Genomic DNA, 24,751 nt, shown 5'->3' on the forward strand with positions numbered 1-24,751 from the left:
AATTTCTCCATCAAATCTGAATGAGATCTTTGCTGGGTAGAGTAATCTTGGGTGCAGGTTTTTCTCCTTCATCACTTTAAATATGTCCTGCCACTCCCTTCTGGCTTGTAGAGTTTCTGCTGAGAGATCAGCTGTTAACCTGATGGGGATTCCCGTGTGTTATTTGTTGTTTTTCCCTTGCTGCTTTTAATATGTTTTCTTTGTGTTTAATTTTTGACAGTTTGATTAATATGTGTCTTGGCGTATTTCTCCTTGGATTTATTCTGTATGGGACTCTCTGTGCCTCCTGGACTTGATTAACTATTTCCTTTCCCATATTAGGGTAGTTTTTAACTATAATCTCTTCAAATATTTTCTCAGTCCCTTTCTTTTTCTCTTCTTCTTCTGGAACCCCTATAATTTGAATGTTGGTGCATTTAATGTTGTCCCAGAAGTCTCTGAGACTGTCCTCAGTTCTTTTCATTCTTTTTTCTTTATTCTGCTCTGCAGTAGCTATTTCCACTACTTTATCTTCCAGGTCACTTATCCATTCTTCTGCCTCAGTTATTCTGCTATTGATCCCATCTAGAGTATTTTTAATTTAATTTACTGTGTTTCTAATCGTTGCTTGATTCATATTTAGTTCTTCTAGGTCCTTGTTAACTCTTTCTTGCATTTTGTCTATTCTATTTCCAAGATTTTGGATCATCTTTACTATCATTATTCTGAATTCTTTTTCAGATAGACTGCCTATTTCCTCTTCATTTGTTAGGTCTGGTGAGCTTTTATCTTGCTCCTTCACCTGCTGTCTTCTCATTTTGCTTATGTTAGTGTTTTTGGGGTCTGCTTTTTGCAGGCTGCAGGTTCGTAGTTCCCGTTGTTTTTGGTGTCTGTCCCCAGTGGCTAAGGTTGTTTCAGTGGGTTGTATAGGCTTCCTGTTGGAGGGGACTGGTGCCTGTGTTCTGCTGAATGAGGCTCAATCTTGTCTTTCTGGTGGACAGGTCCACGTCTGGTGGTGTGTTTTGGGGTGTCAGTGGCCTTATTATGTTTTTAGGCAGCCTCTCTGCTAATGGGTGGGGTTGTGTTCCTGTCTTGCTAGTTGCTTGGCATAGGGTGACCAGCACTGTAGCTTGCTGGATGTTGAGTGAAGCTGGGTGCTGGTGTTCAGATGGAGATCTCTGGGAGATTTTCGCCGTTTGATATTAGGTCGAGCTGGGAGGTCTCTTGTGGACCAGTGTCCTGAAGTTGGCTCTCCCACGTCAGAGGCACAGCACTGACTCCTGGCTGCAGCACTAAGAGCCTTTCACCCACCCGGCTCAGAATACAAGGGAGAAAAAGTAGAAAGAAAGAATTAGTAGAAGTAGAAAGAAAGAAAGAAGGAAGGAAGGAAGGAAAGAAGAGAGGGAGGAAGGAGGGAGGGAAGGTAGGAAAAAGAGAAAGAGAGAAGAAGTAAATAGAATTAAGCATGATAAAATATAATAGCGTTATTAAAATAAAAAAATAATTATTAAAAAAAATTTTTTTTAATTAAGAAAAAAAAAACCGGATGGATAGAACCCTGGGACAAATGGTGGAAGCAAAGCTATACAGACAAAAATCTCACACAGAAGCATACACATACACTTTCACAAAAAGAGAAAAAGGGGAAAAAATCGTAAATCTTGCTCTCAAAGTCCACCTCCTCAACTTGGGATAATTCGTTGTAAAAAGAGGAAAAGGGGAAAATATCATAAATCTTGTTCTCAAAGTCCACCTCCTCAATTTGGGATGATTCATTGTCTATTCATGTATTCCACAGATGCAGGGTACATCAGGTTGAGTGGAGCTTTAATCCGCTGCTTCTGAGGCTGCTGGGAGAGATTTCCCTTTCTCTTCTTTATTCTCACAGCTCCCGGGTCTCAGCTTTGGATTTGGCCCCGCCTCTGCGTGTAGGTCACCGGAGGGCGTCTCTTCTTCGCTCAGACAGGACGGGTTTAAAGGAACCACTGATTCGGGGACTCTGGCTCACTCAGGCCGAGGGGAGGGAGGGGTACGGAGTGCGGGGCGAGCCTGCGGCGGCAGAGGCCGGCGTGACGTTGCACCAGCCCGAGGCGCGCCGTGCACTCTCCCAGGGCAGCCGTCCCTGGATCCCGGGACCCCGGCAGTGGCGGGCTGCACAGGCTCCTGGAAGGGCGGTGTGGATAGTGACCTGTGCTCACACACAGGCCTTGTGGTGGCGGCAGCAGCAGCCCCAACGTCCCACGCCCGTCTCTGGGGTCCGCGCTATTAGCCGCGGCTCGCGGCCATCTCTGGAGCTCCTTTAAGCAGCCCTTTAAGCAGCGCTCTTAATCCCCTCTCCTCGAGCACCAGGAAACAAAGAGGGAAGAAAAAGTCTCTTGCCTCTTCAGCAGCTCCAGACTTTTTCCCGGACTCCCTCCCGGCTAGCCGTGGTGCACTAACCCCTTCAGGCTCTCTTCCCGCTGCCAGCCCCAGTCCTCTCCCTGCGCTGCGACTGAAACCCGAAACCCGAGCCTCAGCTCCCAGCCCCGCCCGCCCCGGCGGCCGAGCAGACAAGTCTCTCGGGCTGGTGAGTGCCTGAGGGCACCGATCCTCTGTGCGGGAGTCTCTCCGCTTTGCCCTCCACACCGCTGTTGCTGCGCTCTCCTCCGCGGCTCCGAAGCTTTCCCCCTCCGCCACCCGTAGTCTCCGCCCGCGAAGGGGCTTCTAGTGTGTGGAAACCTTTCCTCCTTCACGGCTCCCTCCCACTGGTGCAGGTCCCGTCCCTATCCTTTTTTTTTTTTTTTTTTTTTTTTTTTTTTTTTTTGCGGTACGCGGGACTCTCACCGCTGTGGCCCCTCCCGCTGCGGAGCACGGGCTCTCGGCGCGCAGGCTCAGCGGCCATGGCTCACGGGCCCAGTCGCTCCGCGGCATGTGAGATCTTCCCGGACCGGGGCACGAAACCGTGTCCCCTGCATCGGCAGGCGGACTCTCAACCACTGCGCCACCAGGGAAGCCCCACCGTCCCTATCCTTTTGTCTCTGTTTATTCTTTTTTTCTTTTGCCCTACCCAGGTACGTGGGGAGTTTCTCGCCTTTTGGGGGGTCTGAGGTCTTCTGTCAGCGTTCAGTAGGTGTTCTGTAGGAGTTGTTCCACGTGTAGATGAATTTCTGGTGTATCTGTGGGGAGGAAGGTGATCTCTGCGTCTTACTCTTCTGCCATCTTCCCCCAGGTCCTGCTCATTTTTCTATCAGGTTATGTGTCTGTTTTTCAAGAGTTCCTTGTACAGTTTAGATATTGAAAGTTTTAGATATAACAACTGTCTTCTCCTAATATTTTAATTTTATGTTTTATGTTCCTTTTTCTATACAGGGTACCCAATTTTCCTAACATTGTCTGCTCTACAGTCTGTTCTTTCCCTGTATAGATTTGTGATGGCATCTTTATTCTACACTAAGTTCCTATATATTCATGGGTCTTTTTTTGAACGTTCCACTCTGTATCATTGTTATATTAGTCTGCTTCTATGCCACTTCCAGTATATTGTTATTACTATGACTTAGTATTATATCTTAATATACAGTAAAATGAATCCAAGGAGAATAAACTTTTCACAAAAGGGTCATATTTGTCTCCAAACTGAATACATTCTAAGCCAACCAGAGTAATGATTTTTTAAAAGGCCGTGCTAATATTACAAGATTTTTTTTTTTTTTTTGGCTGCTTTGGGTCTTCTTTGCTGCACGCGGGCTTTCTCTAGTTGCAGCGAGCGGGGGTTACTCTTCGTTGCATTGCACTGGCTTCTCATTGTAGTGGCTTCTGTTGTTGTGGAGCACGGGCTCTAGGCACGCAGGCTTCAGTAGTTGTGGCTCGCGGGCTCTAGAGAGCAGGCTCAGCAATTATGGCGCACGTGTGTAGTCACCCCACGGCATGTGGGATCCCCCCAGACCAGGGCTCGAAACCGTGTCCCCTGCATTGGCAGGCGAATTCCCACCCACTGCACCACCAGGGAAGCCCACAATTACAAGATTTTTTTTATCACCTGTTCCTTTAGGTGTTGGGAGGGAAAAGAGATATGTATATATGCAGGCCTCTTAGAGTTATTATAATATTCTTATTTTTTCACTCTATTTCCTCAACCTCAAAATCAAGGATGGGAATTCTCAAGCTTTCTGACTCCCTATATGAAGCAGTTTAATGCTTCATTATTCTGAGCTTAGAAGCAAGTTTCCTCCTAATTATAAAGGTGCACAGATAGTGTCCAATGTTATATCCCATTACATTATATATTCTACATCATTATGTACTTACTATACAGTGTCTTCTACAGTAGGCAGTAGAAATTTTTCTCAAGGAGGAACTTCCTGCTCATCCTGAAAGAATGTTTTGCAGATGGATTCAAATCTAAATAGAAGCCTTTCAAGCTTGCTCAGGCTCTTTCAGACCTCCAGGCCTGGGCACATTCTAACCCCATTGCCTGGAACACTTGTTCTCACCCTATTCCCCTTTGCCTAGCTATTCATATCCAATCTTCACTTCCCAGCTTCCCTGGGGAGTCTGGGCCAGTGGTGCTTAGACCTCCCTTTGGGCTCTCTTAGCCCAATGTACCTCTCCTTCACAGCACTCCCCACCTGGAACCACTTGCTCGTCCTTTTCTTTCACTGGAATGTGAACCCTATAGGGCAGAACCGTGATGGTCCTCTTCACCCAACATAGTGTCTGGAGCATAACGGGTGCATAAGGGACATTTTGTGAACCAACGAATGAGAAATGTTGTAGAGGAGATCTAAGCTTTGGATGGGTAGTTGCATAAGATGATCTTTAGTTCCATCTATGAGATTCCACAACCATATGATACAAAAGCACAAAGTTTGATTCAGATTTTTAAGTCTGGATACCTTATTTCCAGAAAGATACCTGGATACCTTATTTCCATCTTGCAGAAGATGGTCGCTGTTCATGCAACAGTTGAGAGACTGCTAGGGTCCCCAAACCTTACCCCCAGCTCCAGATGCTTCACAGTCAGCTGGGGGCCTGCTGGCTGTGGACAGAGAGCATCTGGGCCAATGAATTTTCAGTGCTTAAGTCAGAACCATTTTTTGTTTCTCCTTAAAATGAATGTTAGAAGGAGAAAAATTAGGATTATGTTTTTTCTTTCATAAGATGAAAACTTCCCTTTTCTCTATATTTGTATACTAAAGCTTTCTCCAATGTCTCATTATTATAAATCAGCTGGAATAAATAATTGGGTGTATACTACTCTCTTTGTACCTAGGGTTGTTTTCTTACCTACTTGCTTAAAATTATATTTCTTTGATAAAAACGAGGAACATTTTTTCATGAAATAATAAAGATTTGGGGGGGAAGGTGTATTTGCTATGCTGTAAGTTCTTTCCAAGATTCTGGAGATACTGTGTAAGCAATGTTGATAAAGTTCCTGGGTCTTCCAGTGTTTATAATCTTGGTGTTATGACTACCAAAAAATAGTATTTCCTTTAATGGGAAGTGTTGGTTTATGCTTTTTACCAAATTATGTATTGGAAACAGTGTTCTACTAATTAATTTTTGTGAGAGCTATATGTAGAAGGTGGTAAATCTTTTCTTAAAAATGTCTTTTCTACTTTGAAATTTGCCTTTTAATTTTGATTACTTTTTGTTGTTTTTGTTTTCTTTTTTCATTTCTGTCCTCTAAAATTTTTTTTCTTGTAGTTAATTTCTTTTGGTTATTTTTTTTAAGGCATAGAGAATTTATAGCCACGTATAGTTATAACCATGAATTCATTTATTTCTGATTGCTTTTATGCTTTAGCAAGGCCTCTGGACCCAGAAAGTGATAAGCATTGCTCTTTTATATTAGTAGTTATATAATGTGACTCAATAACAATAACTAGTATTAACCAAGGGACAAACTTACCTTTTTTTTTTTTAAAGGAATTTTGCCTTTTTAAAAATTATTGTTTATTTATTTATTTATTTATGGCTGTGTTGGCTCTTCGTTTCTGTTTGAGGACTTTCTCTAGTTGCGGCAAGTGGGGGCCACTCCTCATCATGGTGCGCGGGCCTCTCACTATCGTGGCCTCTCTTGTTGCAGAGCACAGGCTCCAGGCGTGCAGGCTCAGTAATTGTGGCTCACGGGCCTAGTTGCTCCGCGGCATGTGGGATCTTCCCAGACCAGGGCTCGAACCCGTGTCCCCTGCATTGGCAGGCAGATTCTCAACCACTGTGCCACCAGGGAAGCCCCAAACTTACTTTTTAATAATTATCATGTTTAATCCTAAAACATTTTCTTTAGGTAGCTACAATAATTGTCCCCATTTTATGAATGAGCAGTAATTTATGGATCAGGATTAGCAAAGCAAATATCTTGCCCCAATTTAAACAGCCTCCACTCAAATGTAAACTATAGTGTCTCCACCTGGGAATTATTTTGGAGTATGGTGCAGGGTGAGAACCAAAATTGATTTTTTCCTGTCATAACTAACCACACTTCCGCAAGTGATTTATTGGTTCTCCCTTCCCTTTCCCATTATTGAGGATGTCCCTAACATTTATATGTAATGAGGACGTTTTGCATATAGTGAGGGTTTTTCATTTTCAGTAAGCATATTATCTATATTCCTTCTGCTTTATTTTGCTTTGTTTTGCTTTGACTTGGGGAAAGAAGTTTTAAATTATTTTTTAAAATATAAATTTCCTACTCATTTCCTTTTTAACCTCCTCTTTTAGAGAATTTTAATGAAACTTCAAGGTATAATGCTGCCTTTGGGACATTCCCTGGCGGTCCAGTGGCTAGGACTCCGTGGTTTCAGTGCCGAGGGTGCAGGTTCAACCCCTTGTTGGGGAACTAAGATCCCACAAGCCGTGCAGTGTGGCCAATAAATAATAAACAAACAAATAAATAAATAAGTAGCTGCCTTCAGACTTAACTACTTTAGAAAGAAAACTAATGCATGTAATTATTTTAGATAAATTTTGTTGGTTTTGTTTTTCAGGGATGATTTTGGACCAAAAAGATACTGTTGAGTTCTTGAATTTCAATTTTCCTATTTCTGACTCAATTTAGAAATACCTAGAAAACTGGTTGTATAGTGGAAGTTATTTTGCCAAGGTTTCTAAGCAGAGTTAATTTCGACTCCTTCTCAAAGAAGGTTTGGTGAACTTGAGTCAGCTTTATGCAGATGAAGAGCGTAAACAACCCAATTGTGCCCCCTGGTTCAAGTCCCCACCTCTTTTTAGGTCCATTAATCTTCAGCCAAAACAAAATTACTGCCATAGAAGGGAAGGGAATAAGAAGTTCACGATAGACTTGAAAAGAAGCAGCTGTGGGTGTATGTCCCCTCAGAAAAATATGAGGATGTTTCCGAAACTAATAGGAAGAAATAACTTGGCCCCCCCAAAAAGAACCTCTGTAACATCTAATTTTGGTTTTTCTGGCACCAAAGCTAGGACAAGGAGTACATTTTCAACCCTCTCTATGGCGTGCATATCACCCTTTGCTGTCAGTTTGCCCTTTCTGGAAGTTAGAAGACTTTTGGATTTTTAGGAAGTAAGTGGTTGACCACCAGCGGACCACAGGCAGCTACAGGGGCCTTTGCTTGGGCGTTGCAGCCGCCTCTCTCTCCTCTAGTGCACGTTGAACTTTGGCCCTGATTCCATGCAAATCTACATACAAACAATTTAACACCTGACTTGGTTAAAACAACAACAACAACAACCACACGTCTCTTAAGTCTCTCCTTTAAAAAGATTGCTGGCTGCAGAAATCCAAGGACGTAAAGACATTAAATCTCAGTTTCTTGTTTTAAAAGTGCTTTACATACATCACCACCAACCAGCTTGTAAATTTTAGTCAATCCTCAAATCAGCCTTTTAAAGGAGCTGAAAAATGTCCCTGTGCCCTCAAAGGACACACCTGTTATCTGAAACAGTTTTTAACCAGCTTGTTAAGCAGCTTTGACAGATCAAAGACCCCAGACAATGGACACAAACTTTAACAATAGTATAGCCTTGAGCAAAAGGTTCTGTCAAACCAGGCTTGTACCCACGGCATTATGGCCGGCAATTGAAAATAAATTTTGCTTGAATAAGTACCTCAGCCGATCAGAGGCACCGCCGCTGCTGAAACAAAAGCAGTTGAGGATAAGTTATTGACTCCACTGACGGCCTGAATGAACTTCATTATGCCAGCCCGCTCCTGGTAAATGTGTCAGGTTTTAAACTGAATTAGGTGGCAGGTGCATGGACCATTTTCCTGCCCCCCTTGAGACAGCAGACAGCCAATCATCACCTGATTCTACAGACAAATGTTTAGATTTGTTTTTCATATTGCACGGCCGTAAGTGAAAGCACATTTAAATCTTTTTTCCTTATCCTCCATCACCGCTGGGTTATGTTCCCATGAGCAGGTCATACCCACGCTTTGGTGTAATGGGATTCATAAAGGCCTGGGCTGCCACCCCCATCCCTCCCCTCCTTCCAAGGCACAGATTTCAGAGGTGATTTGGATTGTTCACTTGAGGTTATTGGATTTTAGTTTCAGAACTGAAGAGGAGCTTCAGTTCTAGGAGATTAAAACGCAGGAACGCACATCCGAAATCTCTTCCATCTTAAGAACTTCGACGGGACATAACCATGAACATTCCAATAGGTTTCAACCAGAATGTTTAACTTATGGATTGGCTTTTCAGTTTAGAGCTAGGATATAGAACTCAGATATTTTAATCTATAAAAATATTTTCCACCAGCAAACCTTGTGACCCCTGCCAGGGCCTCTGAGTTCAAGCAGAGGCAATAAGAACTGGCATTTTCCTACTGTGTGTGTCTATCCGTCTATCTATCTATGCTTGTATATTTGTCTCTAAAATATTTTGCTCTACGATCTTGCCTGGCCTATAAGGATAAATGCAAGATCAGCTAAACTTCAGATACTTTGATGCCAGCTCTCATTACTTAATCATGAGACCTAGGACTATTAAGACTCCTAAAGATGAAAATCCAGACTTCCAACAAGAGAGGGAGAGGGTTGGCATATGCCTTTGGCTGTGTGCCTTATTAAAGTTAATGAGCAAGAAAGACTCTCTTTTCCTAAGTATCTTAAAGAACTGAAATCTTTCCTCTTCGTAAAGTATCATTTTCTTCTGAATGTTTCCATTACTCATTATAAATAACTATACTTTTTTGGACATACATCTTGAATTGTAAGGTAGAACACCTTCCTGAAATTGTCAGCTCCCTCTCCTCTCCAAAAATGCAGGAATACTAAGTTTTTTTAAATCTGAAAGTAAAACATCAAAGACATACCAATCCAGTCATTGCTGTCCTTTCAATGATGTCTATGCACAAGTTGGTTCAAATCTCCAAAGGAACTTTCTTCAGCTCTGGGCTATGTTTATTTCACAATATTGTTTTGCTGGATTCAGTGGTTTACTGTTTGCATTTTAATAGAAAGATAAATTCAAATTTTTTCACCTTTAAGAAAACATCAGTGTTCTATAATTTATGTATGTACCAATCTGGATGAGACATACTATCCAGGAGTACGCAACTGGTTTTCCTTTAGAGCTCCCTAAAGGCTCTCCCAAGTTAACACAGGGAGGGGTCTATGGTGGCTCTCACTTGCTGGAGCCCTTCCTCCCCCAATCAGAGCAGATGGTGTTTCATAGTTGGTCACAAATGGCTGTCAGCGAGTGTTTGTCTGCCTGCCAGTAACCTGTGGTTCAGGGACTCCCCGGGAGAGTGTACCAGCTCTGACTCTGCTGATAACAGCATCTGAGAAAATGATCCGTCCTTTCTTGTCAGGCACAAAATTAGCCATCTCACTTTCAAACTGTAGACAAGGGGGACATGAAAGAGAAAGGACTGTGCCAGCCCAGCTGATGTTTCCTCTGCTCTCGTTTTATGGGCCCATTGCAGACAAATCCAAGAGCAGACTGTCGGACAATGGTGTTGTCACCAAATACACGGTGTTGGAGCAACCCCAGTTCTGGTACCAGCATTTCCTGCAGTGACTTGCTGGAACTCTCCACAGGGCTAGCTCTGATCTTTAGAGCAACAAATACTTTCTTACCCCAGGGCATCAGTCAGACTTCATACTGCAGTGACCTTGAGTGGCCTGACCTCCGATGAAGGGGGAGGAAGAACAGAGAATGGTAAAGGGTCTGAGCAGCTGTCCGTCCTCCTCTGGCCACCACCCCCAGCTGGAAGGCAGGGTGCCCGCCCTAATGCCTTTGTGGATACAATCAGCCTTGAAGTACAAGAGGCAGCCACTAATGAACCAAAGCAGAAGAGAACGAGGGAGGAGGAGAAAGCAAGAAGGAGAGAGAAAGGAGGGGAGAAACAAGAAGGGAACTAGCCCCAAATTGGGAAGGTACTAATACTTGTTGAAAATCTATTATGGGCCAGGCATAGACTGGTGCTGTTGATGCATCACGTGTGTAATCCTCCCAGCAATTTCAAAAGTTGGATACCAACATCCCTATTTTAGAGATGAGGAAAGTAAGTAATTTCTCTGCAGCCACAAAACTAGAAAGTGACAGAACCAACATTCCAACCCTGGCCATTGCATTCGAGATTAAGAGATTGGACTCGAGGGCGACGTTCCTGATTTAAAACCTGGCTCTGTTACCTACAGGCTGTGTATACTTGGGCAACTTAGCCTCTCAATGCCGCATTTGTAAGATGGAGCTATTAATAATACCTATCTCATCAAGTCATTGTAGAGGAGGAAATATAGTGATATATAAGAACTTTGAGCAGTACTGAGACAGCAGGGAGCACTCGACTAGTGTTTGTTTTTATTCTTGACTGCTTCTGTGTTTTTCAGTATTTATTTTAGTGTTTGATCACTATCTCCTTATTGGTAAACAACCCTTTTAGAATCCTCACTGTAGGATATTTTTCTTTCAAGGCTCTTACATTTCTAACTATTGCTATTTTCTTGTTTGCTTTTTAAGCAGATGAATCTAAATTCTAAGGCTGTGGTGTCAATTTTGTGTATAGATGTGGAAAAAGAAGCAGCTTTTGTATCAGAAAGCAGCTGAATCCTACTTATGCCATTTTTTAGTTGTGTAATCTTGGGCCAGTCACTAAGCATACCCATCTATATAATGAAAAATACTTACCAATTTATAGAGCCACAATTACGACTAAATGAGAAAGGTATATAGAGTGCCTAGCACATAACAGGCATTCTATAATCATAGTTATTATTATTTTACTAAATAACTAAACACTGGTTTACATTGTGTAGCTATACATATCAACTCAAATGTGGGTAATAGATATTGTACCAGAATATCTGGGGTGTATACATAGGTTGAGGAAGCTGCCCTAAACGTAGCTCTTTTTCCTTCTATGACATTTCTCACATTTAATTCCCTCCGAAGCACTATGCTGGGTAATAACCACCAACTGCCATGACCGTTTTGTCTGGCAAAGGAATTTCTTTACGGTAGACTGTACCCCTGTGGCTCTGAGTGAGCGGATGCTTGGACCTCAGGGAGCAGGGGACTGGGCTCCCTTTCAGATAGCCTCCGCCAGGTGAGGTCAGCATGGTGATGCAGGGAAACATCCTTCAATCCTGTAATCTGTCCAGGAGAAATGAGAGGAACCTCTTGCCAATTGTTAATGATAATGGTCTTATAATTTCAACACCACATTTTACCCAGGAGGATCCCAATTGCTTTACAGATCTGCAAATAGCTTCAGCCACTCTGCCTGTAGGCATTAGGTGGAGTAAACTTGGAACACAGCCACTGTGGGGAACGTTACCCTCCTATTTTTAAAAATGTGTAAAAAATATATATATATATATATGTAAATATCTCTATGTATACGAGTAACTATAAAACATAGGCATGTAAATGCTTTACTTACGTATTTTACTTAGTAGTTGCAATAGGAGTGAGAACAAGAGAGAAGAGGAAGATTTATGCTTTATTTTTATTAAAAACTTACTCAGTTTTACCACTTCTTTAAGCCTGGAGCTCCCAAATGAGCATAAGCTTATGTTGGCAGGTCATTAGTTCCTTAAGAGAAGGGCTTAAGGGACAACAATTCTTAATGTACTCATCAAACAGAACAGAAGGCAGCTCTAAATTATTCAGTAAATTAAGGAGAAATTTTGGGGAGACATAAAGATAGTCTTTACATGCAGCTTTTACATGTTGCATGCTTTTTTTTTTTCAGACTATCTGTGACTGGGTAACGACCTATCCCAAATCTGGCGGCTTAAAATAATAACCATTTAATTATATCCCATGATTTTGTATATCAGAAAGTGATTTGGGCAGAAAATGGTTGGGCACTTCTGTTCCACATGGCATTGACTGAGGGACTTTTGGTGGCACTTATTTGTTGGCTTGGGCTGGTCTGGAGGGTTAACAACAGGTTTACTCTCATATTTGGACAAAAAGGATGGGCGACTGGGCTCAGTTGAGCCCCTTGTCATGTAGTGTCAGGACCTTGTCATGTAGTGTCTCCAATAGAGTACTAGAACTTCTTTCCTGGAGGCTCAGTGGCCAAGAGGAGCCAAGAGCAAGTGTTCCAAGAGAGGAAAATGAAAATTGTCCATCTCTTAAGACCTGGGCCCAGAATTGTCACTGCCAATGTATTTTGTTGCTCAAAGAAGTGATGACCCACTTAGATACCAAGGAATAAGACCAGGACCTCAGCTCTCAATGGGAGGAGTGTCAAAGACTTTGTGTCTTTTTTTGTTTTTAATTAGCCACTCTCCAGTTGAATAAAAGCAGTTTGAGGCAGAAATGAACTAAGACGGATCTTTGTACTTTGTTTTGACCTTATTCTAGGAAGGCATTCTGTTAACTTAAACAACTTTGTACATCAAATGTTGTACAATGCCAATTTCAATGTAAATACCACAAAAGCTGGGAGCATGGATTCTCAAGGGGTTTTCTAGGAATCTGTTAGCTGAAGCCAACTACTGCAAGGAATATATTCTCTAGAGACTTTGTTCAACTTAAATGTTGATGTGTAAAAGACAAGAAAATAATGGACAAAAATTTTCCCCCAGGAAAATAGAGATGATTCCAAAATGAGAGAGGAAGGGGGAAATTTTGCCATTGGATTTCTCTTCATTCCCAGAACTGACCTATCGATGAGAATATGGCTTTTAGGACCCACTGGTAATAGTAGCAAAGATGGAAGGGTAATTCCTAATATTGGGATGTCATAAATCAAGATATTAGTTCAGTATTTGTGTTTCCATGTATGTATCTTTTTTTTCCCATGTATGTATCTTTTGTTTTATGTTTCCTTTCTTCCTCTTACAGTGTGTCTTTATTATCCTGAGCTTTCCTATTACCTCACCATTCCATTTCTTCCCAACTTTCTAGTCCATTGCTTTATCTTAGACCCTGCAAATAAATACTTTAACTTCTTTCCTGGAGCCCTAGACTTATTGTCTTACTGACTTTCTGCCATTCCCATCTCATTAATCTCCAGCTTGGACTAATCCCCATCATATACCTCATAATGTGAATTCCAGAAAAGGAATCACAGATGATCCTACATGGAAGAAATGGAATTTACATTCTTTAGCATGGCTTTTTTTTTCTGAGTATTAAGAGTTTTTATTTGCATAGATCACTATTTTTTTTAAACATCCTTATTGGAGTATAATTGCTTTACAGTGGTGTGTTAGATTCTGCCGTATAACAAAGTGAATTAGGTACACATATACATATATCCCCGTATCCCCTCCCTCTTGCATCTCCCTCCCACCCTCCCTATCCCACCCCTCTAGGTGGTCACAAAGCACCGAGCTGATCTCCCTGTGCTATGTGGCTGCTTCCCACCAGCTATCAATTTTATATTTGGTAGTGTATATATGTCCATGCCACTCTCTCACTGCGTCCCAGCTTACCCTTCCCCCTCTCTGTGTCCTCAAGTCCATTCTCTATGTCTGTGTCTTTATTCCTGTCCTTCCCCTAGTTTCTTCAGAAACTTTTTTTTTTAGATTCCATATATATGTATTAGCATATGGTATTTGTTTTTCTCTTTCTGACTTATATCACTCTGTATGACAGACTCTAGGTCCATCCACCTCACTACAAATAACTCAATTTCATTTCTTTTTATGGCTGAGTAATATCCCATTGTATATATGTGCCACATCTTCTTTATCCATTCATCTGTTGATGGACACTTAGGTTGCTTCCATGTCCAGGCTATTGTAAATAGAGCTGCAATGAACATTTTGGTACATGACTCTTTTTGAATTATGGTTTTCTCAGGGTATATGCCCAATAGTGGGAATGCTGGGTCATATGGTAGTTCTATTTTTAGTTTTTGAAGGAACGTCCATACTGTTCTCCATAGTGACTGTATCAATTTACATTCCCAGCAGCAGTGCAAGAGTGTTCCCTTTTCTCCACACCCTCTCCAGCATTTATTGTTTGTAGATTTTTTGATGATGGCGATTCTGACCAGTATGAGGTGATACCTCATTGTAGTTTTGATTTGCATTTCTCTAATGATTAGTGATGTTGAGCATTTTTTCATGTGTTTGTTGGCAGTCTGTATATCTTCGTTGGAGAAATGTCTATTTAGGTCTTCTGCCCATTTTTGGATTGGGTTGTTTGTTTTTTTGATATTGAGCTGCATGAGCTGCTTGTATATTTTGGAGATTAATCCTTTGTCCGTTGATTCGTTTGCAAATATTTTCTTCTATTCTGAGGGTTGTCTTTTCATCTTGTTTATGGTTTCCTTTGCTGTGCAAAAAGCTTTTGTTTCATTAGGTCCCATTTATGTATTTTTTGTTTTTATTTCCATTTCTTTAGGAGGTGGGTCAAAAAGAATCTTGGTGTGATTGATGTCATAGAGTGTTCTGCCTAAGTTTTCCTCTAGATTTTATAGTATCTGGCCTTACATTTAGGTCTTTAATCCACTTTGAGTTTATTTTTGTGTATGGTGTTAGTGAGTGTTCTAATTTCATTCTTTTATGTGTAGCTGTCCAGTTTTCCCAGCACCACTTATTGAAGAGGCTGTCTTTTCTCCATTGTATATTCTTGCCTCCTTTATCAAAGATAAGGTGACCATATGTGCACGGGTTTATCTCTGGGCTTTTTATCCTGTTCCATTGATCTATATTTCTGTTTTTGTGCCAGTACCATACTGTCTTGATTACTCTAGCCTTGTAGTATAATCTGAAGTCCAGGAGCCTGACTCCTTCATCTCTGTTTTTCTTTCTCAAGGTTGCTTTGCCTATTTGGGGTCTTTTTTGTTTCCATACAAATTGTGAAATTTTTTTGTTCTAGTTCTGTGAAAAATGCTGTTGGTAGTTTGAGAGGGATTACATTGAATCTGTAGATTGCTTTGGGTAGTAGAGTCATTTTCACAATATTGATTCTTCCAATCCAAGAACATGGTATATCTCTCCATCTATTTGTATCATCTTTAATTTCTTTCATCAGTGTCTCATAGTTTTCTGTATATAGGTCTTTTGTCTCCTTAGGTAGGTTTATTCCTAGGTATTTTATTCTTTTTGTTGCAATGGTAAATGGGAGTGTTTCCTTAATTTCTCTTTCAGATTTTTCATTAGTGTATAGGAATGCAAGAGATTTCTGTGCAGTAATTTTGTATCCTGCTACTTTCCCAAATTCATTGATTAGCTCTAGTAGTTTTCTGGTAGCATCTTTAGGATTCTCTATGTATAGTATCATGTCATCTGCAAGCAGTGAAAATTTTACTTCTTCATTCTGATTTGGATTCCTTTTATTTCTTTTTCTTTTCTGATTGCTGTGGCTAAAACTATGTTGAATAATAGTGGTGACAGTGGGCAACCTTGTCTTGTTCCTGATCTTAGTGGAAATGGTTTCAGTTTTTCCCCATTGAGAACAATGTTGGCTGTGGGTTTGTCATATATGTCCTTTATTATGTTGAAGTAAGTTCCCTCTATGCCTACTTTCTCTAGTGTTTTTCTCATAAGTGGGTGTTGAATTTTGTCGAAAGCTTTTTCTGCATCTGTTGAGATGATCATATAGTTTTTATCCTTCAATCTGTTAATATGGTTTATCACACTGATTTATTTGCATATATTTAAGAATCCTTGCATTCCTGGAATAAACCCCACTTGATCATGGTGTATGATCCTTAAATACAAAGAAAAAATATTAAAAGCAGCAAGGGAAAAGCAACAAATAACTTACAAGTGAATCCCCATAAGGTTGACAGCTGATCTTTCAGCAGAAACTCTGCAAGCCAGAAGGGAGTGGCAGGACATATTTAAAGTGATGAAAGGGAAAAACCTACAACCCAGATTACTCTACCCAGCAAGGATCTCATTCAGATTTGATGGAGAAATTAAATCCTTTACAGACAAGCAAAAGCTAAGATAATTCACCACCAGCAAACCAGCTTTACAACAAATGCTAAAGGAACTTCTCTAGGCAGGAAACACAAGAGAAGGAAAAGACCTACAATAACAAACCCAAAACAATCAAGAAAATGGTAATAGGAACATACATATCGATAATTATCTTAAATGTAAATGGATTAAATGCTTCAACCAAAAGATGTAGACTGGTTGAATGGATACAAAAACAAGACCCGTATATATGCTGTCTACAAGAGACCCACTTTAGACCTAGGGACACATACTGACTGAAAGTGAGGGGATGGAAAAAGATTTAGCATGGCTTTGACAATTACACAGGTCTTACTGCTTATAGTTTAGAATATTTCTACCTCATCACGTTAGTTGTTTAAATTTTCCTTTGTGTTCTCCAACCTCTGTGTCCACAAGTGTCTTCATCTGCTTGGTAGACACTTGTCTACTCTCAAGTGTCTGGAAAATGTAGTTTTGGTATTTCACCTAAAGAAGGCAGAATTCACAGTGATTGTAAAAGCAAATGGTTTTATGCAGGTACATATAACTGATATCCAGGATGGTCCACCTGTTGTTTATCCAACAACATATATTCTCCTTCTACATTCAGTCTTCCAAACAATAATAGCAGCAACTATACACTCCATCTAACAAAGCACAACTATCCTTCAAAAGTGAGGACACCATCACATTCTTTCCAAAAGGGTCAGATTCAATCTCATTATTTACTGACTCTTTCCAGTATTTCTGGGTGAGGTTTATTCTTCCTCTATCACAGTCACAATGCCATCTTGACTTTTTGTAATTTTAAATACTAGATTAACTACTGCCAACACACCCTGTTTATTAAATTTGAAAAAATCTAAGACATTTATCATTTGTAAAATGCATCACTATCAATGTTGTTCCACTTAAGAGAAAAAAAGGAACACTGTCATTAAACCATAATATGTCATTAGTTGTTAGAGACGTCAACTGCGCAAAAATGTACATACACACATTTCATGGATGTGAACATGTGAAGAAGCAAAACAGAGTTAAAAAGTGAAGGAAGGGCTTCCCTGGTGGCACAGTGGTTGAGAGTCTGCCTGCTGATGCAGGGAGCACGGGTTCGTGCCCCAGTCCGGGAAGATCCCACATGCCGCAGAGCGGCTGGGCCCATGAGCCATGGCCACTGAGCCTGTGCGCCCAGAGCCTGTGCTCCACAACGGGAGAGGCCACAACAGTGAGAGGCTCACGTACCGCAAAAAAAAAAAAAGTGGAGGAAAAGGAAAATTAATGAATTTATGTACATATTAATGTATATGAATATGAATATATATATTTATGACACAGCATAAAAAATGTTGGATACCACAGTCCTCATTTCTGCAAAATATCAAAGGTCATGGTTGGTGTCTGTAACTTTCTTTGGCAACCACTCAATCCATGATTTGTTTTTCCATTAAAAAAAAATTCTAAATTCAACAGTAATGTTACTCTGTTAAGTTACTATGAAAGTGGCCAAGCTGTAACTCTCAATTTCAAGACTTTTCTTGCAGACTAGAAGATCCATTCATGGATCTTCATGGGGCTGGAGAACACACTTTGAACAGTGCTACTCTGTTTTAACTCCTTTGGCTCCTTGCGGGTGAATCTTGTTATTTTGTATACTTGCTTCTACTCACTGGCATGGTCTCCTCCTTCCATGATTTTAGTACACAGTAAATATTTTACCCAGGCAAGATTCTTTACCCAGTATGGTAATGTAAGCCTTCATTCATGAGGCATCTAAACTCAGAATGGTTTTGCCTGCGTGGTGCTATAGTTTTCCATTAATTTTTATCGTTGGGAGCATCTCAGTTCCATATATTCTACTTTTGGATACACTACAGAACAGCAATTCTCTTTACTCTTGAGAGCCTAAATTAATTATTGAAGCCAACTCAGAAACTCCTTTTTTTTTTTTTTTTTTTTTTACTATTTATCCAATAGTGTGAATATCCTTAACACCCAAGATAGGGGGATGTGTTTAAAAAATGTGAGTCATTGGGTATAATAGTGTGAAAGCCACTCCCATATTTCCCTTTGGTGAAATTTTCACCCCATGATTTGATGGAGTCTGGTTATGTGAAAAATAGCACAGTATATCGTTTATTCATTCAGAGCATGTACTACATCCTGTGAGTACCTCAACTTTGCTAAGTGCTCCATCACAGATGGTACCAATCCTGAATCTTCAATAGGACATTCCATTGTTGTATAGAGCCAACTGCTTCTAGGTAATGGGGTATGTGTCATTGTCAGTCCCATTTCCCCACATCTTTTTCTGTTAGATCATTTTCTTGTTCAGAAGTGATATTGAGTGTGTTGGTTATGGTTAAAAAAAAAGGCAATTTAAATTTAATAAGTCCTACAGACAGTGTTGTTGGCAGAATCATTGAGGGAAGGGAGGGAAGGTGGATATTCACACTATTCCAGGGAGGAAAGTCATTGACCTTTCCATGATGGAAAGGGTCCAGTGTATGCAGTCTGTCCTCAGATCAAGACTAATATATCTGGAGCGTGGTGTTGTGTATTCGGGTCAGTGTTGGCTTCTGGTAGCCAGTTGGGTATGTGGCATGTTCTTATCCAGATGAGCTTTGGTGGTCTCCATCTCTGCTTCCATGAAAATTTTGTTCATGATCCCATTTAGCATATTCTGGAGTGGCTGGAGAAGAGACTGACTGACAGCCATAGAACAAGTCACCTTTTAATATTGAGAATTTTATTTAACAGAAGAGTGGCTTGAGTGAGCATACTTGCACACTGGTCTGATTCTGAGAGGTCCATCCCTGAACCCCCTCCTCAGATTCCAAGTGATCACTTCCAAATTCCAAGTGATTGGCCAAATCATAAGCCATTGTTTAAGAAGAGTATTGCTGCTCATTTTTCAGTGGCATTTAGATAAAACAGTTTAGATTCTTCCCACTAAGAGGATTTTCCTTTCCCACAGTCCTTAAAAAACGATTCTAATAAAAATTGTGGTGTTCCAGCTGTCCACTTCCAGTGGAGATCAGTAAATGGTGCAGACTATTCTGTAATCAGGTCTGAAAACGTTTCCTCTTTAGTCAATCGGTCTATAGAGAACAGCTTCATGAGGCAATACATCTGTTTTATGGTCAAGAATATGATCTAAGGTGAATGTTCTGAGTACACACTGATTTTGCTTGTGGTTGAGTGGAAAGTTAGGTCAGGTTGTTTGATAGTGTTGTTCAACTATTATATATCCTTACTATTTTCTATTTGTTTGATAATTGAAAGAGGAATGTTGAAATCTCCAACTATAATTTTTCTTTTTCTTCCTGTAGTACTATAAAATTTGTTTCTTATATTTTGAAACATAAACTTGTTATGTCTTCTTGATTAATTGGCCCCTTTGACATTATGAAATGACTCTTTTTGACCCTGGCAATATTCTAATATTAATGTAACCACTCTAGCTTTCTTTTGATTAGTATTATGTATGCATGTACTACAGATTATCCATTTGTGTACTTCCTAGTTTATACTACAATCTTAGGAAAATTCAACCATTTTAATATCTTCCTGCCTATTGCATTGTTGTTGTCATCACATATTTTAATTATACATTTGCATCATAGAAGAAAAATTTTGTACATTCAGTAATCAGTCAGTATTCTTTTAAGTTACCCACATATTTTTTTTCACTACTCTTTATTTCTTTCCACAATACTGGGTTCCTTTCTGTATTCATTTTCCTTCAGCGTGAAGAATAGTCTTTACTATTTTTTTTTAAGTGCAGGCTTTCTGGCAACTAATTCTCTCACTTTTTTCTTGTCTAAAATTACCTTTATCTCATTGTCATTTATCTTTGCTGGTTATAGAAATCTTGGTAGGCCATTATTTTTCCCTCCAGCTTTTTAAAGATATTATTCCATTACCTTCTGGCTTCCACCCTTTCTGTGACATCTTAACTATTAATTTTGTTGCCATTTTGAGTGTCTTTCTTTGGTTACTGTCACTATTTTTTCTTTTTTTCTTTTTCTTTTTTTTTTTTTTTTTGTGGTACACGGGCCTCTCACTGTTGTGGCCTCTCCCGTTGTGGAGCACAGGCTCTGGATGTGCAGGCTCAGTGGCCATGGCTCACGGGCCCAGCCGCTCCATGGCATGTGGGATCTTCCTGGACTGGGGCAGAAACCCGTGTCCCCTGCACCAGCAGGCAGACTCTCAACCACTGCACCACCAGGGAAGCCCTAAATTTCTGTTTATTAAGCCATCTGGTCTTTGTACTTTGTTAGAACAGCTCTATCAAACTAACATAGATCCTCAGTCTCTACAATCCCAATTCATTCCTTTGCTCTCCTCAGTGGACACCCACCAGGCTTTGTTCCTGATTCTCATCCTCCTGTGCTTGTGCCCAGAATCATCAAATGCCCTAGAACAAAAAGCAGCTGCAGAGGCTCAGCTCACTTCATTTAAGGTCTTCTCTTGCTGGAATCTCAGCCCTTTTACCTCTTGTGGCTTCAGATCTTAGCTGCCTTAAGAAAGTTGTTTTTCATATTTGATCTGGCTTTTCTAGTTGTTCTAGGTTGGAGTATTGCTCTGCTTCCAGTTACTCCATGTATCACTCCCAAAAGACCACGTCCGCACCATTCCTTTTATAAAACAAAATTGCCCCCACATTTTTCTCAATCCATCTGATGGAGAGCCAGTGGTCTAAATTATACCAACAAATTTCTGGCATCTCAAATTCCTTTAGTATACACTAAAATAATATGAGAACTGAACACACGCTGAGAACCACTTCTAGCTATTGAGTTAGCATACTGAATCTGTCATCTCTGGTAAGTATACTCAGGTCATCTGAATTATATGTAAGACTCTGTGATAAAAACTGCTGGAATAAAAAGATAATTCAAAATCATAAACGGAGACTTTAAACACTCTTTCAGTAATTGATAAAGCAAGCAGAAAACAAATTACTGAAAAACCCAATTAACAACGTTAGACCAATCAGAATGGAAATTTGAAAAAAAAATCCACTAAATTAAAATGAAAATAATATACATCTAAAAATGCTGCTAAATCATTATATGTGTCAAAATTAATACACTCTAATGCTTGAATTGTGGAAAAAGAGAGCCTAATATATCAAGAAGTTGGGAGGAAAAGAAGAATGAACTGAAAGAAGGAAGAAAATAAAAGCAAAACAATGAATTATACAACATATAAGCAATAGAAAATCAAGAGCAACAACAACAACAACAAAAACCCTGGTTTTCTGAAAATATTAATTAAATAGGTAATTCCCTATGAAGACTTGTCAGGGAAAAATAAAGAGAAGGAATGCACAAATACTTAATATGGAGAATTGGTAAAAGGAGAATTCAACAGAGGATGAGATTAAAAAGTAATACGAGGGCTTCCCTGGTGGCACAGTGGTTGAGAATCTGCCTGCTAATGCAGGAGACACGGGTTCGAGCCCTGGTCTGGGAGGATCCCACATGCTGCGGAGCAACTAGACCCGTGAGCCACAACTACTGAGCCTGTGCGTCTGGAGCCTGTGCTCTGCAACAAGAGAGGCCGTGATAGTGAGAGGCCCACGCACCGCAATGAAGAGTGGCCCCCGCTTGCCACAACTGGAGAAAGCCCTCACACAGAAACGAAGACCCAACACAGCAAAAATAAATATAATAAAAAAAAATTTTTTTAAAGCCAATTGCTGTTGTTTAAAAAAAAAAGTAATACGAGAATATGGCGGAAAACTTATGTCAATAAACTTTAAAACTTGGATAAAATGGATAATTTTACAGAAAATTAAACTTACCAAAATTTACTCAAAAAGTATAAATAACTAGCCTTGTAATCATTAAACAGTTTTAATCAATAGTTTAAATATACTCACAAAAATAGTCCAATCAGAATGCTTTTACTTCTGAATTGTTCCACATATTCAAGTACATCTCATTGATGTATCAACTCAGTAGGTCTAACCCTCTAATTTTCTTCTGCTGGCTAGCTTCAGTGAATCCCACCATTTAACCCACTAAATGGCTCTTTAATGGAAAATTTAGCTATTTGCTAATATCTAGGTACTACTGTATCTACTATTCTTAAACTAGTCTTCAAAAAGTATAACTCTTGGGCTTCCCTGGTGGCGCAGTGGTTGAGAGTCCACCTGCTGATGTAGGGGACACGGGTTCGTGCACTGGTCCAGGAAGATCCCACATGCTGCGGAGCGGCTGGGCCTGTGAGCCATGGCCGCTGAGCCTGCACATCCGGAGCCTGTGCTCTGCAACAGGAGAGGCCACTACAGTGAGAGGCCTGCATACCACACACACACAAAAAAAAGTATAACTCTTTAGTCTGCCAAAATTAATGCTATTTTTAATTGAGTTACTGAATGTTTGTGACAGAATCATGAAGTAACTCCATAAAAATAGTAATGAATATCTCAAAATGATATTCATTTTTACTCATACTTTCTCTACCAGTATTTTAATAAGAAGATTGGAGAGTTTCACATCTACTCCCTCTAAAGTAAGACTCTTGGCGAATATGACTTCATTTTAGATACATGACATGAATGGAACAAGCTATTATGGTATCAGTGTAGTTTTATTTGGCTGTTCAGAATGTCCCCAGATAATTGTTTTTGGTTTGCTCTGTGACTCACAGCATGTCTCTGGTCTTCAATTAAGTGACATAAATTCTCTTAATTTTATCCTCTAATTAAGAAATGTTTATCAAAGTGGAATCTGTTTGATGCCAAATATACTAAAATGTGATTTGGTATTTGAAAATTATGGTAAAAGAAAATAGGAATTAACAGAGAACAAAGCCAGGGATATGCTGTTCTAGGGTGATGTTTTTGAATAGTTTATTGGATTATGGTTGGATTGCTCTCCCATTGAAAGAACTGTCTATGCAGTCTCCCAATTAACACTTCTGCATACCATTTATATATTTCATCATAGCCTGGATAATTACTGCCTGGAATTTAATAAGTTACATGCAATATTGCAATACAAGCTTGTTGTGGCTTCCTTACCCTTGAGGCTGGGGATGTCCTTTCAACCTCCACACACCTGTATTGTGATAAAGAAGCTCATCTTGATCAGGAGATCCAAACTTTCAGCAGCCTAGGCTTATGGGTTGACAAATCATTTTGATTTACTCATTTAAATCGGAGAGAGGACTGAGACACCTATTTCATTAACTCAAGAATTTAAAAAACTTTCTATTTCATGACATTCATAATCTAGTAGAAAATAATGATGATCAAAACTACCATGTAAAACAAATCCATGCATATTGGTGCATACAGAGATAAATTTATGTGGGAAATACAACATGAGAATGATTCATAATGACAGTAAAATATTTATAGAGTTTATGATATACAAGGCGGCTTAAAAATAGCTTTTAAAGGTTGAATTGTTATTGTACTGAGTACTAAGTACTGTCTGAGCCTACATTATTTAGCATATGTAATAACAGTTAACATAATATGACAGGCTGACAATGCTAGGCTATGGCAGGCTAAGCACTTAATATATATTAATGGTACTATTATTTTCCTGATTATTATCCTCATTTTACAGATGAGAAAATCCAGGCAGAAAGCTATTAAGTTGTAGAGGTAGAAAGTAAACCAGATTGTCTGGCTTAAACGAACATGTTCTTAATCATTTAAAAATATCACCTCTCTAGTAAATATTCATTATATATTTATTCATCAAATGAATGAATCAATCAATCCATAATTCATCAATGAAAGAGTTAACAAAACAATGAATGCACAACAAAAAACAAACGGGGAGATTCAGAAACCATTTAGCTGATTTAATTTAAAAATAGGTATCATATATTATTTGAGGTTAAAGCACATACCTCTACTTTAGGGCCAGGACTACATGGTTTGATTAATCCATTGTTCAGAAAAATTAAAAAAATGCCCACAATTTTCCTCATTCTGTGTGTCTCAAGCACAGAGCAGTAATAGATACTAACATTAACTAACATTAACCTCTAGGTGCATGTTCACATTTTATTCTTCAGCTCTAAATAGTTGAAGTAAAGTGTGATTTTTAAAATTGACTATATATAGTATTTTAAATTTATTTTAAAAAATTTTTATTGTATATTGTAATATAGTTGATTAACAATGTTGTGTTAGTTTCAGGTGTACAGCAAAGTGATTCAGTTATACATATACATGTATATATTCTTTTTCAAATTCTTGTCCCATTTAGGTTATTACAGAGTATTAAGTAGAGTTCCCTGTGCTATACAGTAGGTCCTTGTTGGTTATCTATTTTAAATATAGCAGTGTGTATTTTTAAAGCTCTGAAGATGAAGTTAATCTATTTCAAAAATTAAGCCATACAGAAATCTCTTTAAAAGAAAGCAAACTATCAGGCAAGATTCCAAAGAAAATCACAATTAACATTTTGATAGAGATTTTCC

This window comes from Mesoplodon densirostris, chromosome 12 (assembly GCF_025265405.1).
Source record: "Mesoplodon densirostris isolate mMesDen1 chromosome 12, mMesDen1 primary haplotype, whole genome shotgun sequence".
NCBI lineage: Eukaryota > Metazoa > Chordata > Mammalia > Artiodactyla > Ziphiidae > Mesoplodon > Mesoplodon densirostris.